The 25636-nt window shown below is 43.3% G+C and overlaps 1 protein-coding gene across 1 annotated transcript in view; it reads right to left on the reverse strand.

Moving 5' to 3' along the window:
* METTL24 (methyltransferase like 24) overlaps nt 1-25636 on the reverse strand; it is a 70383-nt gene that overhangs the window by 41390 nt on the left and 3357 nt on the right. The window lies entirely within an intron of this gene.

Genomic DNA, 25636 nt, shown 5'->3' on the forward strand with positions numbered 1-25636 from the left:
CCTGTCAGCCTAGCATATAACTTTTCACACATAAAATAGGACAGGAAAGAACTTGAGGAAATGTGCTTGCATTAAGAAAGGCAATTACATTCCTTCCCACCCTCCAGAAATCCATTCCCTTGGTGGAATCTCTGTCATCATGTCAAAAATGCATATGGCCACCCTTTTCCTCTCAGAAATAAAAAATAATGCTCTTTCAAAGCAGGGGTGGCGCATCAGTGGCCAGGCCATATTGTTGGAGTACAACTCCCACCCTTTGACTATGTAGGCTGGGGCCTGATGGGCGTTAGAGTTCAATAGCAACTGAAGTGGAACAACACAGTTCCAATTTCTTTATTGAGGTACTTTCATCTGGCTTCAGAAGGAAGAGAAATCAGACTCCATTGACTTAGCTGAGGGACAAGCTGAAACCTGCATAACCACTAGCACAGCCTCATTTGAACATCTGCTACTTCCTCCCACCTTCCACAGGAAGACTATGGTTAAATGCAGACTCCATGGCTGCAACATCAGTCAACTTTCTTTCTTTCCTTCCCCCATCCCCTCCTTGTTTTGTTTACCATTTGCCTGGAGAAATAGGATTTTGGTTTGCCTTTGTATTGCCCTACTGGGGATGCTGGAATTAAAAAGGATTCTTCCATGCTGTTGATACGCTGTGGCTATGATGTGAACAGTAGTTTCAATTGATATTCAGAGACTGGGGAAGTGGGGGAATGTATGATGTCTGAAGTAGGAAGTTATGCTTCCTCTCTCCTGTTCTCTATGATACACCTAATGCCAACCACAGAAAAAGCAAACAAAGTGAGAGCCAGCTTCTGATGGGAAGTATCACTACGTTGAGTCCCACAGAGATTTTCATCAGAAGAGGTGCTGAATAGGGCAATGTGTCACCAGCCAAACATTGTGATATAGTGACATCTCAGGATGTTGAAAAGCGGGAGTGGTGGTGGTTTCACCCTGGCACCTCGTGGGGCCAGGGCTGATGCAGCTTGTTCCTCCCTCCATGCGCCAGGTGCTGGCAGTGGAGGGAGTCAGGCAAGCCCCACCCACAGTATACCGCCGGGTGAAGGTGCCATCACGCTCTGGCCCTCAAACCGGTCCTGGGTGATGCATCAATACATTGCCCATGCACTGGCATGTTCAGATTTGGATCCTAGGTATTAACACTGTGCTAGTGGGATCTTTTCTGACAAAGCCAGTGTCCTGCTCCTGATATTTATCATTAAGAAGAGTGAGCTCAAGCAGGAGGAGCAGAGTTGGCGTTAGAGACCATGGATTAGAAAACCTGTGTTTTTCCTCTATTGGACAGAAAAGGAGAAAATAAATATATGTAAAAATAATGGGAAGGGAGGTACCCATCAGGAATTCTAGGAGGTTGGAAACTAAAACACAGTCCCTAAACAAGAGTGCAACTGGAGATTTGATAGGGCAGAGGTCTCCAACCTTTTTAGGCCAGCCCCTCATCACCTCTCCCCTCCCCTCCACTGGATCACCTCCTCCCCCCCTCCCCTGGCAGAAACAGAAAGAGAGAAGGCTCCTGCACACATATTTTGCTTTTCCAAGGGAGGTGAGTAAAAGTTGGATCCAGTAGAATTGATCTGGGCCTTGGAAAGCACATAGAGCTTAAAGAGAAAATGGGAAATTGTGTTTAAAGATGAAATGGGAAGAGTGACACTATGTGCTTTTCAAGAGAGAAAAGGTAACCTCCTCATGACCAAGGGGGCAGTGAGCGTGGGAGTTCGAAGGCTTTGTGAGTGCCCATGCCATTCCACCCATGAGTACAGTGGTACCTCGGGTTACAGATGCTTCAGGTTACAGACGCTTCAGGTTACAGAATCCGCTAACCCAGAAATAGCACCTCAGGTTAAGAAATTTACTTCAGGATGAGAACAGAAATCGTGCTCTGGCGGCGCGGCGGCAGTGGGAGGCCCATTAGCTAAAGTGGTACCTCAGGTTAAGAACAGTTTCAGGTTAAGAATGGACCTCCAGAAGGAATTACGTTCTTAACCTGAGGTACCACTGTACCACATTGGTAACCCTGTTTCTATCATAAAAAACCTCAGAGCCTGTGAAAGAAATGCCTTGTACCATTCGAGAACACTAACAGAAACAAAAGTAAATTGGGTGCCAGGCTCTGAATTCATATACAACTGACTTCATGGAGGTCATATCCTTAGGACCACCAGAAAAGGACCTTTTGCAAGGATGGATGGTAGACACATTGCAAGGAGCGGGGTGGAATGTAATGAGAGGGAAAGGGCAAAGTTCAAAGACAAAAGGGGGATGAGAGTCAGACCAGATCAACAGCCATGAATGGATAGCGTGAGTCATATTTTTGCAGCTTAAATAAACACTGTCTTGCTGGGAGCCAAAAACACTACATGAAGCTTTTTGTTCATTGAGGGTAGAGTTCTCCCTCGCTCCCTCGTAGAGGAAAGATGAAAAGAACATTTTAGAAATTTTTTGCAATTGACAGCCAGAAAGCCGACTTCGGTTTTTCCATCACTTAAACTGTTCTTTTGCATTCTCTTAACTTTCCATTACTGGTCAATGAATGAGCTTGCATGCCCTTCAAAACTGAAGCTGAAATACCAACTTGCAGCATCTGTCACTGCTATCTCATTTCTAGGCAGCAGTGTTGAATTGCCTGGACCCATTGGGAGGGAGAAGCATGAAGCTTTCCAAAACCATTCAAAACTTTCCTACAGCCAGACAGCATTTGAAGGAACTTGAAGGCTGGAATTCTGACAGGTCAGAAGACAGAGATGAGAATGGGAATTGACAACACATTCCCAGGCAGAAGCCAAGGACATATGCAGACCTGAGTCCAGTTAATTCAGAAATGTCTTTGTGGCAGGCAGTGCATGTACCACACAAAAGAAAGTGAACTTTAGCATATCCAAACCTACATTTTAAATGTATTTTTACATATAGCTTGCAGCGGGTGGGGAAAACATCTGCTGCAACAAACTGAACTTGTGTCTTTATTTTTTAAAATAAAATACTTGCCAACTTTCTGAGAAGAATTTTTTATCGTGGCAGATCTAATGTAGTTTTTGTGGAAAGACATGTGTCTAGGTTAGCCAACATGGCGCCCTCAAACAGTTGTTGGTTCACAACTCCCATCAGCCCCAGTCAGCATGGCCAATGGTTTTTTTTTGGGGGGGGGTGTTACTGGCAGGGGAAGATATACAAAACCAAGCAGTGCTAAAGCAGAAACAGACCCCAAGACTCCTAAGAACTCAAAAGCTTATTTTCCCTCAGTCGAAATCCAAAGGGCCCAAATCGTTCCTTTTATCTCATGCCCCCCAAGCTTTAGACCCATTTTACCATTTTTATGTAAAGAAATACTTGTAAAGTATTTTATGTAAAGAATCACCTGTTGTTCACCATCAACCTACAAATACAAGCTGGGCTGTACAGAGAGGGATTTCACTATGCTTATCACAACAGAACAGCTTGGCTCATGGCAAATCAATCTGACATTTTAAAAAAGGAATAAGAAATTTTGGGGAGCAGTGAATTGTCCAAGAGCAACTAATGCTGCAGCTGTGGACCTGATCAGCCCCTTGAATGGAAGACCAGTGGTAGCACCATGTAAAAGCAGAAGCGGGGGAATTAAAAAGTAGGATAAAAGTATGCTGCCTCTCAACATGTTTGAATGTACATCAGTGCAATTGCAGTGTTCTACTTTTATGTCCTCTGCCCTGCTAACCTGGCACAAGAGGCTGCTTTAGCAGCACAGAAGTATGGGCCAGCGCATTCATCCCAGTGATATTATGGGCCAAGTATATTATTGATAGAAAATTAAATCACAACAGCCTCAAGACAAAATAGGAGTCAATTTAAACTCTACATGATAAATGGGAGCGTCAGGTAATCCAAATATAACTGCCAGGTGCTTGTAAACATTGGCAAAGCAAACTGGAGATGGTGGTACCAGCTCTGGAAAATAATCTGATGGCTCCATAGACATTAGAGACAAATGGGTCCTAGACAGGAAGCCAATCTCAGGAGGATGAAGTGTTACCAGCCAACTTGTTAGGCCAGGAACATTGGGTTTTGGGTGGAGGAGGGGGTGCATGTGTGTCTGAAAAAGAAAAAAGAAAAACTATTATCTAAGTTCAAAGTTGCTTCTGGATGAAATGTTTAATGAGCATTCAGCCTTATTTGTTTGTGAAGAGGTTAGATGCTGAAAGCCATTTAAAGAGCACTCATGAAAGCAAGTATTATCCCACACTTTTCAGTGCATTTTCTGTTCACTTTCCTTGTCACAAAAAGTCCAAGCTTTATTTCACAAGGGCTCCACATCAGCTTTAATTGTACAGTCTGAATTTGCTGAGATATGATTGAATCCCACCAAAAATTAATGACAGTCTAAAGCCTCCGCAAGTCAAGATTTTTTGGACCTCTGATCTTGACAGTAACAAGAATATGGTAGGGCATAAATTTAAACACAATTAGATTTCCTGTCCAATGGCTGACACAAATTCCTTTCAAAGTTAATGAACGGATCCAATTAGGACACAGATTTCTAAAGCACAAAATTCTTATCCACAGATGTCATTTCTCATATCAGGATCAGCAGCATATAGATGAAGCACAACTTGAGAAGCTAAAACATCATTTTAAAAACACCACCACCACTAAAGCTTGTGATGTCTATAGTTTTACATTTCCTCTTTTTTATCCAGTACATACCTAAATGTTAACTGCTAACTGCAGTCTTAAAAAATTACTGCTAAATACACAACACACCTAACAGTGCTTTGTGTTGGTTTGTTGGTTTGTTTGTTTGTTTGTGTTTTTTACAAATGATTCCCTGCATACAATGGCTGTAATACAGATGCAAAGCAGACTTTTTTAAACAGAAGACAAAGTCTGAGAATTACATGTACATCTATGGGAAGTCCTCCATATTTTGTAAGAAAGTGTAATTCACAAACAATTAGGCATAAAATCATATGGAAATAAATGCAATGTGGTGCACTGCACAGTGTTTAAGTTCCACATTCTTTCTAGCATGGCATAATGTTTACTGGATTGCTCCATGGGAATATAAAATACACCCCACAACAGAGGATGTTTAATACTACAGTTGTCTTCATCTAAGAGAGTGCACAGCTTTGCAGAATATCTGACAGCTAGTACAGATGTTACATTTTTAAGGAGCCTGTGTGTCACTTAACATCTGATGCACAGAGTGGTGTCACAGCAGAACAGAGCTGGTATTTCAGCTATTATAAAAATTGCATTTCCTTATTTGTTTTCAATCCTTTCTCTTCCTCACGAAGAACCTCAGTAACCACAAGATAGGGATGGAATGTTTTGAAAATCTCAGTGTCGAGTTTCTCTGCATGGATTTTTTCTAACTCCCATCCTATTCCTCGATTTTGAAAAGAAGTTAATTCCCCCTACATACCCACTAAAAATAATAATAAAAATCCTGCTAACAATATGAATAATTCTAGCATATCATATACTGTATATACAATCCAAGTTGCCTAACGTAACCAACATGTAAACAGATGCATATAGCTGTATAAAAATACTTATGTATCTTATAAAATTGTGTAGCAGAAATATAGTATAGCATAAGGCTTGACTCATTTATACATATTGGACCATATTCAAAGTAGCACCATTTCCCTTATTCTCTGCTCTCACAATCCCTTGACTCAATAATGGTCCACATTCCCACTGATGCTGGTTGACCCTGTTGCCTCACGTAAGAGACATCATCTCATAAGATGTGGCCTTATGACATCGTTGACAAAATCACATGGTGCATTCCAACAAGACTAAAAAAAGTAGAGTGAACAAATTGGGCCTAAGAATGTGAGATCAAAGAAGAAGAATGAAGAGAAACAGAATTATGTGTTCAGAGGTGCCCACCGTTTTAAAATTTTTAAGGTACTTTTCATCAAGCAGGGGGGGAAATCCACAAAATTAGACTAGAGGCTTTCTCTCTACCCTGATTATACATCAATGCATTTTTAGTCATTAGATGTCCATCTTTATTATTTCCATATGTGTTTTAAGCAGTGCTATAACAGCTGTAGAAAAAAAACCCAACATGCAAACTTTTCTTGCATGGAAGATCTTTCTTTTCATGGAAGATGTTCTCTTCCATGAGATAGTTATGTTTTTGAGAATCTGTTTAATATCTAGAATCATGTAAAGGTCAGGTTGTTGTTTTTTAAGTGTTTTCTTTGGCCTAATTAGACAGTAATCTGTGTTGATGTTCCCCTGGAGACCACTTTCTCTTTCAGCATATGCGCCCTTTAAATAATCTGCAATTAAAATCGTCTCATGTGTCCTTCTGAAATGGCAACACTGCAATAATAAAGCATTCAAAGGCCAAGTTTACAAGTAGCTATTATATCACTGGAATGACAGACTACAGGGATCTTTGGATATCAGCTGGTGGGATACTCCTTGTTTGAGAGGGGGGGTTGCTTTACCCTCAAGGGCAGAGAACTATGCCACTCCCAGTCATCCCACACTGGGCTACGTGGACAAAACCTTTGACAGGATGTAAGGCTGCTTTCTACATGTGAATTCAGTGTGTGAGCCTGCCGTTACTCCCTAACTGTTCACTTCAATTGATGGCCATAATGTTGTTCTCCAAACTCTACTTTTACACCCATATACTTTATTATGGCTGGCACCGATGTGTCCGCTTGCCCGAGGGCAGGTGACAGTGTATTATCCTTCTTTCCCATAGCAATAGCATGGATGAGAGTTAAGTCATGGGCAGCCAGCCCTGTATATTATGGTTTGGGTACAAAGAGCTGCCCTGAACACCAGTTGCTAGAAATCACAAGCAGGAAAATGCTATTGTCCTCATGTCCTGACAGTGGGCTTCCCACGGGCTTCTGTTTTGCTACTGTTAGAAAAGAATGCTGGATATAGTCTGATCCAGCAGAACTCTTCTTATATTCCTATGCTTGGGCTAACACAAGAGACTTGTGCTATCCCAATATTTGTGTTTTTTGGATTCCCCCATCTCTGGATTGTCTGACCTACATTGTCATATTGCAAAAACTGTATTTTGAAAGTCCACTCAGTTTGGAAAGCAGCTTGCATTTTGGCATGGGGAATGCTGTTTACGAACAACAAGTCTTACCCTCCCCCTTGAGCTCATGGAACTTTGGATCTTGGTCAGTTTGCCCCACAGGGAGACTGCCACGAACAGCACCCTACATGCTATAATGTGAAGTACCACTCACCACACAGATCATCTGTGTCATGTAGGTAATTCCCACACCAGTTGCTGTCAGGTTGCTATATTCTAAATTCTCGGATCTACCATATGTAGCAAGCTAATCTAGATGTTAGTGGTAGTGCATGGACCACATGGAAATAACATCATTGTGAAGTAAATGACATATACACCAGCCATACCCATGCTGCAAGGCACCAGAGGTCTTGGACCAGGGACAATGGCTGGTAGCAGAGCCTAGTTCTCCTACTCCATGTGCCACAAGGACAGCTCTCACTGAGCCTCTCAGGGTTAGAGATCTTTCAGCCTGATCTCTGCAGTGGCACTGGTTTTCCTGGGTTTCAGGCAGGGAATCTTTTCCCAGTCCTATCTGGAAATGCTGAGGATTATACATGGGACCTTCTGTATGCAAAGCAGATGTTCTACCACCTGGGGAGCCACGGGTTTGCCTCAGGTCAGAACCAAATGCTTAACAAGAGGTTTTGTACGTGAAGAAAAGAAATGAAAACATTAAGAACCAGCAATATTCCATGACCAGAGAGAAATATTTAGCACCTGCTGGGGGGGGGGGAGTGTCTGCTTGTTTTAAAAGACCATTTTCACATTACTTCAATGGGCAATGTGTGCCAGAATCACGATCAGTTTCCTGACAATATTTTTTTAACATATATTTTCTTTGGTTTCTTTCTGTGCCTCAATTTTTTTTCAAGCGAATTGCTCAGCCAATATTCCATGATCCTATGTTGCTAAATCTGACTGATTGTGTCCCCCACTTGGAGTCATTTTATTTGCTGGCAGCACTGCTCAATGTCAGCCAGCAACTACAATCCAAAACATTTCCACTTCCCTGTGTGTGCCAACATGTCTTCTGCTTACAAGGCAGATGGACAAAAAGAACGACACAATCTTTATCCTTACATGCCCATTTTATAAATGTGAAAAACAGAAATCCAGCTAATTAATTTTCTAATTGCTCTTCAGCATTTCAGCCAAGATTAACATAACCATCACAAGTCAAGGACTAGCAATAAATATGTGAGTCATGGAAACACAAAACGTCTCTAACATTTGATTTACTGAGAAAATTACTATTTTTCCTACTATATAAACCATTCCAGGATGTCTGCTCAATCCATATATTCAGATCTTTCCTCCACACTTCCTTTTTAACCCAGTTGGATCTCCAGCATTTATCTTGCAGATTCAGGAAACCAAACCTGACTATGAGTGGTTCAAACTGTTATGTACACATGAAACAGTTTAATGTGTGTACATGGATCACAGTTTCATTCCCCCTCACCCCGTGCGCTTTTGTACATGTTTGTCCACACATGAGGGCTTTCAACTGAACTCTGTCTCAATGTTTCTCAGCCATCCTAAGTGAGCTGTGCTTGACGGTTTGCACTGTCACTTCCTCCCCCTCAATTTATATTTCCCTATCCTTCCTGAATTCTGGAAACTTGAAGTTCATTGTGGGCAAACATACAAGTATTCGTTTACCTGTGAAGGCAGTCATTCTTTCCCATTATTTCTGAGATACGAGCTTTATGATATACAGTGGTACCTCGGGTTAAGTACTTAATTCATTCCAGAGGTCCGTTCTTAACCTGAAACTGTTCTTAACCTGAAGCACCACTTCAGCTAATGGAGCCTCCTGCTGCCGCCATGTCGCCAGAGCACGATTTCTGTTCTCATCCTGAAGCAAAGTTCTTAACCTGAAGCACTATTTCTGGGTTAGCGGAGTCTGTTACCTGAAGCATATGTAACCTGAAGTATCTAACCCGAGGTACCACTGTACAGTGGTACCTCTGGTTAAGAACTTAATTTGTTCCGGAGGTCCGTTCTTAATCTGCGGTACCACTTTAGCTAATGGGGCCTTCCGCTGCCACCGTGCGATTTCTCTTCTCAGCCTGAGGTAAAGTGCTTAACCCAAGGTACTACTTCCGGGTTAGCGGAGTCTGTAACCCAAAGTGTTTGTAACCCAAGGTACCACTGTACCCGACTTGCACAAAAACAGCTGTTCAAAACAACATCACGTGTGTTGACCAATCCCACCAGCAACCCATGGAGCACCTCGTCAACAGAAGTAGAAAGTGTGTTACTAGATGGTTGTTGCAACCAGCAAAACATCACCACATATGTGGCGCAAAGCAAAAACATTCCTCTTCTCCCAGGCCTTTGGCTAACGAAACAATCAATGGCCTTTTAAACTAGGGGAAGGGGGTGTTTGCTGGGTGCAGGTGACAAATGAAGCCATGGTTTACATGTTTTACATGCTTTGTTTGTTACTATGTTATGTTTGTTTTTATATTGCAAACTGCTGCATGAGCCTTGGATGAAGAGTGGGATAGAAATTAATTTAATAAAAAAAAAATCCACTAAAACAATACACAGTCAGGTAGCATGCACTTTTAGGCTGGGATTTCCTCCCCCCCCCCCGCATTATCCACAAATTGAGAAAATCTGAACTAAAGCACGGGGGTGGGAATTGCAGTCTGCCACTTAAGATGAGAAGATCATCTTGACTATGCAAAAAACACGCACAAATGAGACGCATCAAATCCATTTTAAGCTGCAGCGTGTGTACACAGCCAGTGATACGTCTCTTGTGGCTTGAGATTGAGAACTATTAATTCTTAATACATATTGTATCCTGAATGTAAATTCATTGATAATGCAATGCAAATAATTTACCTGCAGTAAAAAGGATAGGAAACAGACCCTGGAGGCTATTTTCCCCATGTTCATGATTTGCTCTACTAACATCTGTGACTGAAGCAAGCTAATGAATTGCTGAGGGAGGAAAACTAATTTTGCAAAGAAGCCCACCACATTTCTACAATTGAACTGCCTCACTCCACACTGCAAACGCCAGTGATTGTTTTACATTTATACTGGCTGCACCAACAATTTGTGCTTTGCTACTCAAAACGTGGCATTCTTATAGCTACTCTGCAGCCTCTGTAGGTAAAGTTAAAGTGATGGCAATTTTAAGAGATCTGTGGCTATGCACACATTCCTGTGTACTCTTGGCTCCAGTGCTCTCCCGCTGCTGGTGTTTGAAGTTGTATTCACATGAGGTCAGCCACGATTCATACTGAACCTGCAGTTCCTTGAGAAACAGTGTTGTTTGATGCATTTCCTATCAAACTAGCTTTCATCTGATTTGAACATATAAGCCACAATCACTCTGTAGTTAAGTTGAGATGTGCTACTCGTGAGACAGAAGATGACAGCTTTGTGAACAGGAACCGGGGGGGGGGGGAGGTTCCTGCAGGCATGAGGAAACCAAAGGGGCAATGCATATCAAGTGAAGATATTCCCACCCCCTCTCTGGTGTGTACAGCAATGTGTACATGCAATTTGAAACACAGAAGGGGAAACTATTTCACCACGTTTTAAGCTGCTAATCTGTACACAGTTGACCACTGAAATATAGATTGCCTTACTGAACATGAACATGTCTAGAACTGGAGTTTAAATATTTTGTAATGCAGCATTACTGAAGGGAAACATAGTGATAGCTACAAAGTCTTCTCCTAAAAGGTTGAGGGTTTGTTGGCTGAATGTCACAGGGTGCTTGCTGGAAGCAGAGATGGCTTCCTTTGAAGCAGCAGGTAATTGCCCGAGAGTCAAACTCCCACCCAGTTAAGTGGAAAGCTTGGAGGAGGAAGGGCTTGCAAAGTGTCAGTAGTAGGTCCACCCCTCTATTTTTAGACTTCAAAGGCATTTCCCTGAGAGAGCCTTTTTAAGGCTTTCCTTGACAGCATCAGCATTGTGTACACGTACAATGCTTTCTTTGTATCAGTTCGTTAAATAATGCTCTCACTCTCCATCAGTATTTGATTTCATGCCATTTAGCAGTCTGACCACATGTGGAATCCATCCCACAGCCCTACAATAATAGAGCATGTTATCTCAAAACTTGAAGCTGACCCACAAAGGCCTTGTGCCAAAAATTAGCTACCCACTGAGCACTCAATAGCAGCCGCATTTGTAAACTAGCTTGTGTGCTAAGGGAAGCCAGGAGGGGAGACGTCAAGACTTCCCAGGCCAAATGTCAAAAGCAAAGCACACTTCAGAGCTGTAAAAAAACGATAAAAATGAGGGGCACTCCTAAGATTGCTGTGCCTTAGTAAAGATAAGTTTCACTTTGGAATGCCCGTGTTACCAGTCTTTGTATGTTCTGGAAATCCCACCCGATACACAATCAAATGTGCACCACTGAAAGCAATGCTGTGCGGAAAGACAACATCCGTAACTGGATGCACGGAACACTGTGCATCTGAATGCACAGATCATGAGCCTCAGATTGTTGCGTATGGCTCCTGATCCAACAAGGCCTGCCCTGTGCAGATTATCTTCCCTGAATTCAGCCAAAGTGTCTTGCTCCACTTTTACTGCATTTCTCATGTGAGCTTAAGTTTTTAATAATTAAAAGCAATTAATTCTGAAGCACAATATTAAAAAGCATAAGAATGACAAGTGCACAAATTATCTGAGTCGAAATCCCCAGGAAGTAATGCAATGTCTTTTTTATTCAGACAATAATCTAGTGGTAGGGGATTAGTAGAGGGAAAGGTCTTTTAAGTGCAGGCTCTTTTTTATTATTTTAATATATTGTACACCAGTGTTTCATTATAAAATGCACTAAGAGTTATTATCCACCCTGAGCCTTTGAGAGAGAGGGAATATTAACAAGTGTAAGAGCAATAAATGATTTTTTAAATAAATGATGGGCCAGAGGAAACAGTCAAATATTACTTAATCAATCATTTATTTCGTTGTCAATATACAGGATGCTTTAGAGGTAAAAAGATAGGTCCCTGCCCCAAGGAGCTTAGCCCCTAAATCTAAATTTAGAAGAAAGTGTGAGGGACTCCAGGGATCAAGTCAGAAACACCATGGTCTGAGGTGGGGCTGTTGCCTAGATACCTGTGACTGTACATGTTGAAGCATCAAAGTGTCCATCAGCACAACAGAGGATGGGAAATGTACAGCACCAGCCCCTGTGATCTCGTTAAACTATTTTTACCCAACTCTTCAGCCAAAAAAGCTCCCAGGGTAGCTTATATAATATCAGTTATAAACAAGACTGTCATTACCCCCGGGCTTACAACCTAAAAGGCACAACGCAAAGGAAAAAGAGGAGGGAGAAGGAAAACAAGCAAACTCAGGCACCAGTTCTTAAAGTTATAAAGCTCTTCTAAAGACCAGTTCAAATGAAAACTGTTCAGGGAAAGGAGCAACTGTGGACCTGGCTTCCCATCTGTCCCGTTGCTGCAGTCTGCTGGAATGACTGCTGCCAGGAGACCCATTGGGAGGCTTTGCTTAATGCTGGTGACCATAGCTTGCTACAATCCAGCCTACCAAGGGACTTTAGGAAATCCTGGGGCTCGAAAACTCACTCTCCAGATTTAGCTATAGTAATGACATTACTGACCAGAATGGTTAGATCTCTCAGGGATGCTGGGAGTGGGCCACTAGCTGCCAAAAGGCTACAAAACAATTCCCTACGTAGGAGAAAGTTTCATATACAAGATTGGCTGAATGGTTGGTTTAGAATGCAAATTCTAAGCCTGTGGCTTAGATGCAGTTTTAACATTTATACAGCCATGTTATATTGCAATACAGTGGTGCCCCGCAAGACGAATGCCTCGCAAGACGGAAAACTCGCTAGAGGAAAGAGTTTTCCGTTTTGGAGGTGCTTCGCAAAACGAATTTCCTATGGGCTTGCTTCGCAAGACGACAATGTCTTGCGAGTTCCTGCTGGTTTTTTCCCCTTCCCCCCTTTTTTCTAAGCCGCTAAGCCGCTTATCAGCTGATCCGATCAGCAGATAAGCCGCTAAAAGCCGCTAATCCGCTAATCCTTCAATGGGCTTGCTTCGCAAGACGAAAAAACCGCTAGACGAAGAGAATCACAGAACGGATTCTTTTCGTCTTGCGAGGCACCACTGTATAACATGTTGCATGCCTCTGTGCAGGATTCCTGCAATGCAGGGGGTTGGACTAGATGACCCTCAGGATCCCTTCCAACTATGATTCTCTGTTTTTGCATATGTTCTTTGAAGTTTCTCATGCTCACAGGAGGAAAGCAGCAAGGGGAAGGATCAGTAATATCTGCAATGCAGGACAGAGAAGGATCAAAATGCAAATAGGAGAGCACATCTCTCTCTCTAACAACTCTTCAGCAGCAAGAGTGGATGCAGCCAGGGCTTTTCTTGGCCACAGACACTTCCACACATCAGCTGATTTTGGATTTGGTGCTGCTCACTCACACGAGCTGCATGCAAAGGGGTGAGAGCAATGAAATGGAATGGTCAAGTGAAGTGGAAGAAACTATGGCTGCCTCCTCTCTTCTTGCCATGGGGCTCTTAAAAAGATAGCCTGATTGAAACTTAGCAACTCCTTTTCCACTTAATGTCCAAGTTGCCAAAACCATCCTTGCTCATCACTGTTGACAGGTCAGCTATACTATTTTACAGCAGAGCATTCCAATAAATCCAGATCACTAAGCAAGCTAAACTAGCCAACTTTAAGTCTGCCTAACCCTAGACAAACATTGGTCTGTAAGGAGTAAGTGGTGCTTGACTTCAAACAGGCCATTTCCCAGACGATAAGCTCGAAATGGGATGCTCATCCAAATGAACCAGATGCTTTTAATTATTAATCAGTAAAATCAAGTGCTTGGGAGATTGTGATCTCTAACCCTCAAAAGCAGGTCTTCCAGTCGATTGCCAGATTTTTAGTTTTACTTTGGAGGCTTTCAGGACTCTGGAGAGCACTACCACTAATGGCTTATTATTTATACACCATACTTAGAAATATACTCTTAGTTTCAAGTGCTTGAAAGCATAACCACAGCTTTTAAAATCTGGAGGCCCACCAGGGTACTGGAAAGGTAGAAATTGGAAATTTGGAAATCTCCTCAAAGCTCTGAAAGTAAAGACCCTTTTGAGTGGATCCAGCTGACAATGAACATCTGGTCTCTGAACACAGAAATCCAGTTAATAAAAAAAAAAGTCATGCATATTCTAAAGGGCTGGTTGTATGTTGGGGTGTATTTTTATTTTCTTTATACACAGGTATAAAACAAACAGTTTTTGAATTTGACAGAGAAATAGCATTTGCAAGAAAAAGGTTAAATGTAATTTTAAATCTCAAATCACAAGCAGAGCTTGCAGCAAAATGTTGCAGTATCTCCCCACCCTTTTAAGCGTTTGGTTCCAGAGTTCCACAGAGCAAGTCACACCCTTCTTCAGCATACTATGAACTGTATGGAGCTCAAGGCAGCTAATTCTTTCACCTACATCTTCCATCTTTTCTGTTTTGCTTTTTCATCAGACATCCCTGGAAAACACAGGGCATACTCGTGGGCTGTTGGGAGGGTATCATTCCTTTTCCTTTACAAAATTACATCTCTATTTCCCCGGTGGGGTGCAGGGTCACCAAAATGCTTGGAAACCAGCACCTTCTTTAAGGTGCCCACATTTTACTTCCAGATGGATAGGGCCTTGACTGAGTGCACTATGAGAGGGAGCAATTAGAATCTGTCTAGTTAAAAAGAAATGTCCTGTAATACATACGGTACAGCAAAAAGGAGCATCACAGGAAATTACCTTTTACCAAGTCAGACTTTTGGTCCATCTAGCTCAATATTGTCAACTCTGATTGGCAGTGACTCTCCAGCGTTTCAGGCAGGTCTTTTGTAGCCTAATGGGAGACACCAAATATTGAACCTGGGACTTTTTGCAGGCAAAGTATTGTTGCATGCCACCCCAATCTCTGAGCAGTGTGAGATTTCAGGGGTTCCAGGCGCTCACCCAAGGTCCATGTTTCCTTTGGGAATGAGGCACAGTGGAGACTGTGGTGTCTTTATGATATATGGTTTATTTACACATATGTACAACCTGAGCATATGATGGAGCGGTTCACAGCACCCCAAAAGGATCTTGCTTCTCCCATAACCCAAACTGAAATCAAATATTGCTTTCAAACATTACTCTCACTCTCTTTCCAACTTGCTGCTTCACTTCTGGCCCCCATCACTGCAATTCTAAACTCTTCATCCCTCTAACGAACCATGAGCTGAGGGAGGAAGGCCCACCCATTTGATGTCTGGTGCCAAGCCACTTCCTTTGTTGCCTTAATAACCTAGGATATTCCCTCAACTCAGGAAGCTATCCTGCCTTATATTTTAACACTTGATGGATCCAGGGCTTAGATGACTCTCACATACAGCCTACTTCTTCCCACCCAATCCCCAAACTTATAACACAATGTATTATACCACTGAGCTATGCCCATCCCCATCCTCTTGGTCCAATTCTATACAGGTTTATTTGGCTTTAAATCACAACAGGTTAAATGAATGTTACTCTCAAGAAAGTGAGCATAGCAGTGCAACTGCAGGTTTTGTTTTTTAAGAAGAACTAACTACGTGTTGGCTAATAAGTCTGAAACAAGATCCACTGTGCTTCACTTGCTTCTGACTACTTTAAAAGAACCACACCTTCATTTAAAAATTTTCATTAAAAGCACTAAATAGCATTACTATGCCTAAAGCAAGAAAAATAAAAAAAATACCCTGTAGTCTTTTACAAGCAAAAATCTGCTGAGCAGAACGAATTCGCCTAATATTTTTTTTAAAAAAAGATTTAAAAACAACAACCTTAAGCCTTTAAGCAACAAGGGTTTTTTATTTTTATTATACATTATTGTTGCACGCAAATACCTTTCCTACCACCTGAGTGTTAATGGCTGTATCTTCAAGCAATATTAACTATTTTCAGGTGTAGGATTACCAGACTATAAAAGATCAGTAAACTAACATTTCCAGCAGTTACTTATAACATAAGAAGACCCTGTTGGATCAGACCAAAGGCCAATGGGCAGAGCAATCCTAACCTGCACTGATGTGGCAGAGGATCCAATACTGTACTGCAGGGGGCTTTGCTGCACTCACCAACACTGTAGGCTGTTGCCAGTGCCAGCAGTATCCAATGTAATGTCCTCAAACAGGGAAGGATGAGGAGAGAGAGGCAGAACAAATGGCCCAGCCAAGGGTCCAATGGATCCCAAACTGGTTTAACAGAGAGGAGTCAGATCTGGATTTCTTTCTTGCATCCACTTGTTGCCAGCCCAGCAACAAAATCAAAAAATATACAAGCAATGGTGGCCCCCACTGCTCTGGTCAGCCCCACTGCTCTCCACCCAGAAGTTAGGATTATTCCAGAGGACAGGATGACCCCAATAAGGTCCAGCAAGGACTTAGCATGCTTAGAGTCTTAGAATCGTAGAGTTGGAAGGAATCATGGGTAATCAAGTCCAACCCCTCAATGTGGGGCTCAAACCCACAACCCTGAGATTAGGAGTGTCACGCTCTACCAACTGAGCTACCTAACGTCTTTGTGACCACAGAATGCTGAATGACTTTTTGGGGGGAGGGGGAATATAAATGGAATAGAATGGAGTGGCCTGGAAGAGGGTGTGGTTGGCTAGAGGAGCACTCCAAAACGGCAAGACTTTGTTGCAGGTCCCACTTGTTCAACTAAGTTTGCTGCTAGCTCCTGTAAATGAGGCTGGAAACAGCTCAACTGCCTCTGCTCTAAATGCTGCTGAGTTATTACCACAACAGTAGATTCCAAATTATAGCTTTCATTCCACTGGTATGCATGGCCTTCAGCATATTTGTATACAGAATTCTATTACTCTCATAAATTATCTGGCTCCTTAAGAAGGCCGGCATGTCGCCTTTACTTTATTCTCTCAAAAAAAGGCTGACTAGCATAAATAACTTCAAGCTGCATCAATAAGTTACAAAGATCCTAAAGGAACGTGGATATGTTTTCTAGAAATGATAAACTACTTACATTCTAACAAATTGCAATCACTCCATTTATTATCTGCTTTATGTTTCAGCCCACTAGGAAGACTGCAGGTTATATTTTATAAATGCATGGGTGTGTCTCCGCATGCATTTAATAGCCATTATACTATTCAGTATTTATATGCATTCACATATGTTTTTCCAATAATATATTACACATATATGCAATTTTTCAATCAAGATTAGTTCCCAATCAGAAAACCCTGAAACAGCCCACCTAGTGGCGTAGCATGGGTTGTCAGCACCCGGGGCAAGGCAAGTAATTTGCGCCCCCTAACCCATGGATTTGCGCCCCCTAACCCATGGATTTGCGCCCCCTAACCCTAACCCCCAGATGTTGCGCCCGGTGCGGCCCGCCCCCCCCTGCACCCCCCACGCTACGCCACTGAGCCCACCTACACTGTGTTACTCATGAGGAAACCAGAAGCCTATATGTAGCTAGGTCAGCATAAATTTTAGCTAGGGGGTCCCTTTATTTTCCAATTTTTATTATTCTTAATTAAACTTCATAGCATTTGGCTGCTGGGGTCTGAAGTGCATTTCAGCCAAACTCCAGGATTCAGGTAATCTCTCACACGTCTAGCCACTGCACCTATGTTCCTGGGGTGAAATAATGGGATTTCAATGGCGAGAAGAGCTGGTCGCACTGTATCCACAAGAGGGAAAGGCAGCTGGATACTAGCCCTATTGCTCCTTGTAAACTGAGACAGATCTTGCACCCTGGAGAGGGTCATAGAATCTAAATGCTACTTCATAGTCCCGGGTTTTAGTATTTCCTTAAGCACTCTAGAACAGTGTTTCCCAACCTTTTTTGGGCAAAGGCACACTTGTTTCATGAAAAAAATCTCGAGGCACACCACCATTACATCCCCATGACGTCAGCGCGCAGCGTCACGCCGGGAGGGACATGAATTGCTAGCAAATTACATAATCACCTCCTTGAGGGCTGGCTCATCTTCTCCGAAGGCAGAACCCCATTAATTAACAGCACAGACTCACACCATAGCCAAGACGAGGGGGGGAAACCTCAGTCATGCACAGTCATGCACACGTGGGGGCTAAATGAGGACGAAGGCTGGGCAGAGAGCAGGGTTCAAATCACCCCACCTGGCCAGGACAATCCCTGGGTGCTCCCTTGGGCCACTCGTCTGACCCACCTCGCAGGGCTGTTGTTGCGAGGATAACACGGGAAGAACCACGCGCGCCCCCGGGAGCTCCTTGGAGGAGAAAGCGGGCGATGAATGCAATGCACGAAATATATGAGAGGCGACCAGGTTTTGCAGGTGAGGAGCCCCCGCCAGCCTCCGCTTCCAACACCCGGCGCAACGACGCCGAACTTTCCCCCCGGGCTCGGCTCGGGGAGCAGCGCTGCTCCCCCCCGGCTCCCCTTCGCCCTCCCGGCTCTCTCTGCCGCCCACTGGGGACCCCCCTCACCTGCCAAGTCCGGAGCGCCGGTGGAAGTTGCATGCATGCATGCAGGGCGCCGCGTTGCCATTGCATTGCACTGCACTCCATGCAACGCCTGCACGCATGCATTGCCTTGCACGCCCGCCAAGGGGTCTCCCCGCGGTCCGATGCGTCCCCTCCGGCGTGGATGCAGCATTGCAAAAATAACCCCCCCCTGACGCAGCCCTACCTGGGGGGCAGCCTCCGCCGCTCCGCCTCCGCGGGGATCCCCGGGCTCCATCCTGCCGCCCGATCTCCGCGGGGGCGCAGGCAGGCTGCGCGGGGTCTGCGCGGAAGAGCCCCTGCCCGCCCGGCCGCCGACGCTGCGCTCATTCCATGGCCGGGAGAAGAGCGCTTCAAACAAAACGCCCGGCCCGCCAGGCCACGCTGGGAAACGTAGTTCGCGCACCCCGCGCGGGTGCGGAGCCCAAGGGCGAGGGGACTACGGATCCCGGCAGCCCCCGCGCCGGGGACGGAGGGGGAGAGGCCGGGTGCAGGGATGGAGGGACGGGTGGGCGAGCGAGTGAGTGAGTGGCAGCCGCCAAGCCTTGGCCGAGAGCCAGGAAGGGCCTCCCCGGAGGAGGAGGTGGGAGGCGCAGAGCGGTAGGGAGGGAGGGAACCCCAGGGGTCATCTAGTGACGGCGCCCCAATCGAAAATTTGACTTTTAAAAAAAAAATCGAATTTTTTAATTTTTCCCGCGGCACACCAGGCAACATCTCGCGGCACACTAGTGTGCCGCGGAACAGTGGTTGGGAAACACTGCTCTAGAACTCCCTCCTGTCTGGAGGCTGTAAGTGTTGAAGAAAAGTGGCAGCAATTACCATATAGTTTCAGGGCATGGCTGACCTACTCACAAGGAAATTGTGCAAGGAAGTGCAGAAGCAAGCTCTCCCAGCCCGCCTCCCTTCTGTTACATTGCCCAGCTGTAGATTTTGCAGGTTGTTGTTTTTTCTTATACACCAACATAGCTACATTTTTAGGTGCCTTGGAAAATACCTTTTTAGTCAATTTGGCATCACTTGACTCTCTCACCTAGCGCCACACAGAATTAATCATCAGCTTTGCTAAAATACAGATTGCTGTGCTTCTCTTTGTTTCTGCTCTGTGCCTAATTAGGGCCCTGTGTGTATCAACTTGTGATGTGTTGGGGGAGCTGAGTAATGGGCGGCCTTTGTGTTCTCAGAAATGGTGTGTAACTTGGTATCTGTAACAACGAGCAGATATTTTTTTAAGTGTACAGTTTTGGAACAGAGTCTAAAAGCTCATAACATCCAGAATAATTTTTATACTTTTTTGCTTTTTAATTCCCACCACCACCACATCCATGCTAGGGATGCAAGAAGGTGTTGATTTCCATTCAGACCCATGTTCGTTATGTACAGTGCTTCTGTTCTGACGCAGTTCAGCTTCTGACAAAAACTGCATTATTTTCTTAGTGTCCACTGTAGTGTAATTTTATGTAATTAATTACATAACTAATGATGTTATCAATCACAGTATTATTATGCTATGCCCCATCATTCATTTCAATGCACAGGCCATTCACTTCAATACAATACAAAGGAAACACAACTGAACTTGGGGAAAGGGGAGTCATCCATTATGTATCATCTGAAGACTGAAAGCAGAAACAACTGATCATATTTGCTGGATTGATTTCCATTCTGGACACTGGACAAATAAGTGGACATCAGCATTTTCCTCTCCAGTTTCTGTCAGAGGTCTCCAGCATCCCATATCCTCACTACCTCCTACCTTGGTGTAGTATCTTGCCTGATGAAGAGTTCGATAGAACTAGAAATGTTGCCCCTGTTTGGTGACAGATGGCATTGCCCAACTGTGTATTTTAGAGTATCCACCCCCACTCAAAAAAAGCAATGCTAGGAAGTTGATCCAACAGATCCTGCTCATTAGCTGTTGTGACTAAAGTGCTAGCAGGAAATGAAGAACAGGGCAATACCCTCTTACCAGCATGTTGGTAAGAACCGTCTGCCTCCCTCGACATAGGAGCTGGGGCAGAATAACCACTGCTGGGATGTGTGTGGGGGGGGGGGGTTAGAGCTAGAGAATGAGGAACAGGAAGGGATGAAAAGAAACTGAACCTTACTGGGAGAAAGGAAGACGGAGCTCTCTGTTCATCGCCCATCACCCTGCAATTCATCAAATTTGATGAGATTTTGCTAGGTGATTATAATTACAGCATGTCACGCTATGAGTTTCCCCCACCCCCTGGAAGATAGGATTGCCCAGCTGCTGCTCAAAAATGTATGAAGCAAGACTAATTTTTTAAAAGCTAAGGTAAGCATGCAAGGATCATGGCTCTGCTGTGTGATCATTAACCTAGTAAGCTTGCAAGAGACATCACTGCCAGGAACCATTTTATAATCAGTATTTTCTGGTCTATTAACTGCAAATGAAAAGGCTTTAAAATATAATTAAAAGATCAGTAGCTTTTCCTTGCAGTTACTACGAAAATAATTCCAGAGCTTCTATATCTTCTCTTTCATTCTTTCTCTGCTCCCCTCCCCCCTGATTTTGTACCAGGTTGCGCTGGTGCTCCTGGGACCTGATTATTTGCTGTTGAAAACAACTGTCAATGAAAGGGCATCCTTTTATTGCAAACACAATAATCTCTCTCAGTCTGCTCTTTCAGACTGACAATATTTGAACAAGAACTCCCTGAAGTCTTCCTTAGTTATCCATGCAGATGCCAATGGCTTGAAGTCACAATACCTAGTGCTGTAATGCTATTAATCTCCCAGGCGAAATGGGTTTGATCACAGGAGAAGATAACCAAGAGTTTATATAAAATCCATGTGTGCGAAAAGTTCCCCTTTTTTAGCACTGAGAGCACAAACTCCCTTATAAGCCCTTTGCACCCAGAGGATTGCTAAGGAATGATGTAGGACCAATTCTAAGAAAGCTAGTTGCACTTAAGCCCCATAGTTGTTGGTTTAACTTTTCCCAGAGCATGCCCCACATCTCATCCATTCACAGTGCATGAGGTGGGATGCCACTGGTGTCACAGTCACCATGACCAAGACAGAGCAGGGCAGGGTGGCAGCCACAGCAGGGGAAGGATCAGGCTGGCAGTGACAGCAGGTATATGCACATCTGCACCCACAACTGCCAACCCAGTGCTTCCCCAGCCATTCCAGTTCTGGCAAGTGGCAGCACTGCCACAGCTGAGAGAGCAACAGAGCAGCAGCACACCTCATGTGACATTGATGTATTCAATTCAGGATGCCTTTTATGTCATTATTTCAGCAACCAGGAATGCTGTTGCTAAATGTTCACAAAATTATAAACACAGGAGTGAAGGACTATGTCTCCAATTGCTAAATGTCCTTAAAACAGTACTAACAGTATCTGCTATTTTTGCAGCGTGATCCTCACTTCCACGCAAACATGATTAGGATCGTATCCAAAGTCTGGGTTTTGTTTGTACGTGCATCGGATAATCAGAGACTAAAGATGACCAAAACAACAAAATGAGAAGCAGTATAATGAGGCTCCTCTCATCTGTGATTTTGAAAACCTAGTAGGGTGGTTAATTCAGATATGAAGAGATGGAGGAGTTCAAAATTCTCTGTCAGTAGCACACTAAAAGCAATCCAAGATATTGAGCGAAGATATAAGAATATGTGCAACACTTGAGATTCCCTGCCTGAGTAAGCAAGGAATGTTGATGCAGAATAACTACTCTGAATCAGTCACTTCTGAAAGGTCTGGTATATCAGATCATAAGCCCTTGGAAGGAATGCTAATGATTATAATTAGTTTTGGTTTTTCCTTTGAAGCTTCCAGTCCAGGCACGGTCAGATATAATTTCTTCAGTCCATCTGTTTCAGTGTGGCATTTCCTAGTTTCTAAGATGATGCAATAGCATTTTTATTGTAACATAATAATGTTATTGTTAAGTGTCCTAAAGATTTCAGTGTGTGTGTTTTTTTGCCAAAGGCTACAAATTCCCTTTATTAAGGAAAATAAATCTGGATGAAAGTCAAAGAGACTGCAAGATTTCAATTTTTAAACATTCAAGAAATGTTTCTTTCCCAGAAATGGTAATGGTGTGCCTGTAATAGTCAGTTCCCAACTTTCTCTTTGACTCCCTGTGACAAAGGGCAGAGAACCAATTCTGGCAGGAAACTTTATCTTCCCTGAATCTAGAACCTCAAAACAGGGGGTATAAAAAAGATGCATTTCCGAGGCTTTGCCTTCAGCAGCTCAAGAGGAGAAGTGGGACAGGCAATATATCAAGTGGAAGTATTGAGGAGGAGGGGATGGAGAAGCTGGGGAAGACTTTGAAAGATGTCCCAGTTATCAGCCTCTCTCAAACCTTTCCTTTTGGCGCAAGTTGGACTATTGCAATCTTGTACACATACATTTTAAAGGATGGGAGCTAGTTTGAAATAGTCACTAGGGTTGCTGTATTCACCCAGCTCTGCTGACTTCCAGTCCACGTCTGAGCTTAATTGGAAGTGCTGATGACTACCTAACTTTAAACACCTACATTGTTTAAAGTCCAAGTACATATTAGCTCATCTTTGTCCACACTAGTTCACCCAGTCCCTAAAGTCATTGTATGTCTTTTCCTGGTGCGCCCCCCCCCCCGTCAGGGCCGACCCTAACATTAGGCAGAGTAACACATCTGATTCAGGTGGTAGAAGCCAAGTGGCAGCAGCCTTCCCAGCTGCTCCTCTTGAGCCTCCCATTCATTCTCCCACAGCCTTCTGCCCTCTAAACTAGGCTGCTGCCCTCAGATGCAGTAGTGGACACTGTCCCATTGTTGAAGCAAAATCTGACTGCCAGTACAGAGAGAAGTTGGATTGTGTGTGGGGTGTGTGTGTGTCCGGTATTGCCCTTTCCCTCAGACCACAATGTCTTGGGCTGGGCCTGCCCCCTTTTGAGGAAAGGCAGATGGTGAATGAAATAGGCCACGTCTTCACCATACACTTAAAGCACTATTATACCATTGTAACAGTCATGGCGTCCCTCAAAGAATCCTGGGAACTGTGATCTTTTAAGGGCACTGAGAGTTGTTAGGGACCCCCTATTCCCCTCACAGACCTACAGTTCCCAGAGTTCCTTGGGAAAGGGGATTGGTTGCTAACAATTGTAACTGAGTGGACTAGTGGTCTTCTAAGAACTCTTAAAACTACAGGATTCTTCAGGGGAAGTCATGGCTGTTAAAATGCTATAGCAGTGCTTTAAATGCATAGTGCAGATGTGGCCAAATAACTATTCCAAGGTACTCAGCCTTGGAATGTCTCCCCGGGGAAGCTCACCTGATACACTGATATCATTCCAGTGCCAGGCAAAATACCTTTTCATTCTCCTAAACGTTCATTTTAAAACCTATTAAGTAAGCCATTGATGAAATGCTTATGTGTTGCATTGTATTTATTATGTTCTACCTGCTATTTTGATCTTATTTTTTGTTGTTTTTATTAAAAAATGTATGATTGCACTGTTTTTAGTCTTTTATAATGAGCATGGATGAGCTAAAGGCACAGGATAAACATTTAATGAATGCATAAATAAATATGAAAATGTAAACTTCCATTCTATTTTCTTAGCTGCAGTTGAGGCAATGAGTAATATGTAGGCTTCATAATTGCTAGCAGCCATGAAGGACAAATATGTGCATTTATGAAAATAAAAAACCTGGTTTTTGTTGGTATTGTTTAAAATCGTCATCATACATTTATTTCCCATTGTGGCATTTTGAGACATACTTGACAATTTTATCTTTGCTACTCTATCAGGCTATAAAGAGGGCTTCATGCTTTCATTTTGCAAATCATAACACATCATTTCTCTCCACTAGTTGTTCTTTGGATGGCTGTGATGTACTGTGAATGCCAAGTGGGAGAATATGTTTTTTATAAACCAGAAAGTGTAGAAACATCTGGTTTCTTGGCAAACATGCTGAAGAATTATATTGGTGGCTCTGGTGTTTACCAGATCTGTCACATGGTTGGGCTGCAAAGGACAATCCTTTTGTTTTTTATTGTTTTCCATACATTCAGCTTTTTAAAAATCAGATAAATGTACTTAGCAGTTATAACTTTACATAAAAACAGCCTGAAGGTGAAGACAGAAGCCATTTAACTCTCAATGTGTTATTTTAACACAGACTAAGAAGAACAAATCCATATGATTAATATGATTATAATTGCTTGCAGTTATGGAGATAACCTGCAATCAAGATCCTTGCATCTGATAAGAGGCAGAACTTTATGAAATATTTCAAAATCTTTTCAGCATAGCCCCTGTGCATTTTTTTCTCTTTACCTGTGGCTCCCAGCAGGAAGTCCCTGATGAGCATGCCAAAAACCTTCATCACAATGTTTACTCATAGAAGAATACCGCTATTCCTGATAGTCTTTATCAAAAATAAAACAAAGCAAAGCAAAGCAAATTTCCCCCCAACAATTCATCTAAACCCTGTGGTTATTTAAGGATTATATTAAGAACATCATTTCAAACATCTGAGAGTACGATCCTTATCAGTATTTTAAATTTCTCTGTAATCCATTTTAACTGCTGGAGGAGAAGTGGGGGTAGAATAACTTTTACATTTACAAAGCAATCCAAGGAAGCAAGTCCTATTGAACTCAATAGGGTTCACTTTTGAATAGACATGTCTAGGATTGCACTGTAAGAGCATGGGTTACCAATGTGGTACCTGTGGGCACACAGCTGCCCACAGAAGCCACTTATGATGCCCACAGGGTCTCACCCCCCCCCTTCTGAAATGAGCTAAAGATGGCTTCTTCCAAGGGTAAGAGAATGATTTTTTTCCCCAAGCCTAATTGAGGCATGGGGTGATTTTAGTGGGGTTACAGCTGGGGAGGGGGGAGAGTTGCAGCATGCACATACTGCCCAAACTGTTCCTCTGTTTTGCAAAAGTGACCACAGGTCCAAAAAGAATAGTAACATCTGGTAAAGGGCTTAGGGTCTGACTTCCTTGATTTTAAACTTTGCTTGCTGCTCTAATAATGGGTGATGTCTTCCATCCGAGGTTGACCACAAATACAAAGCGTGTCTGCGTACTGGAGCTTTTTGTAGC

Source organism: Podarcis bocagei (assembly GCF_964188305.1).
Source record: "Podarcis bocagei genome assembly, chromosome: 3".
NCBI classification, from domain to species: domain Eukaryota; kingdom Metazoa; phylum Chordata; class Lepidosauria; order Squamata; family Lacertidae; genus Podarcis; species Podarcis bocagei.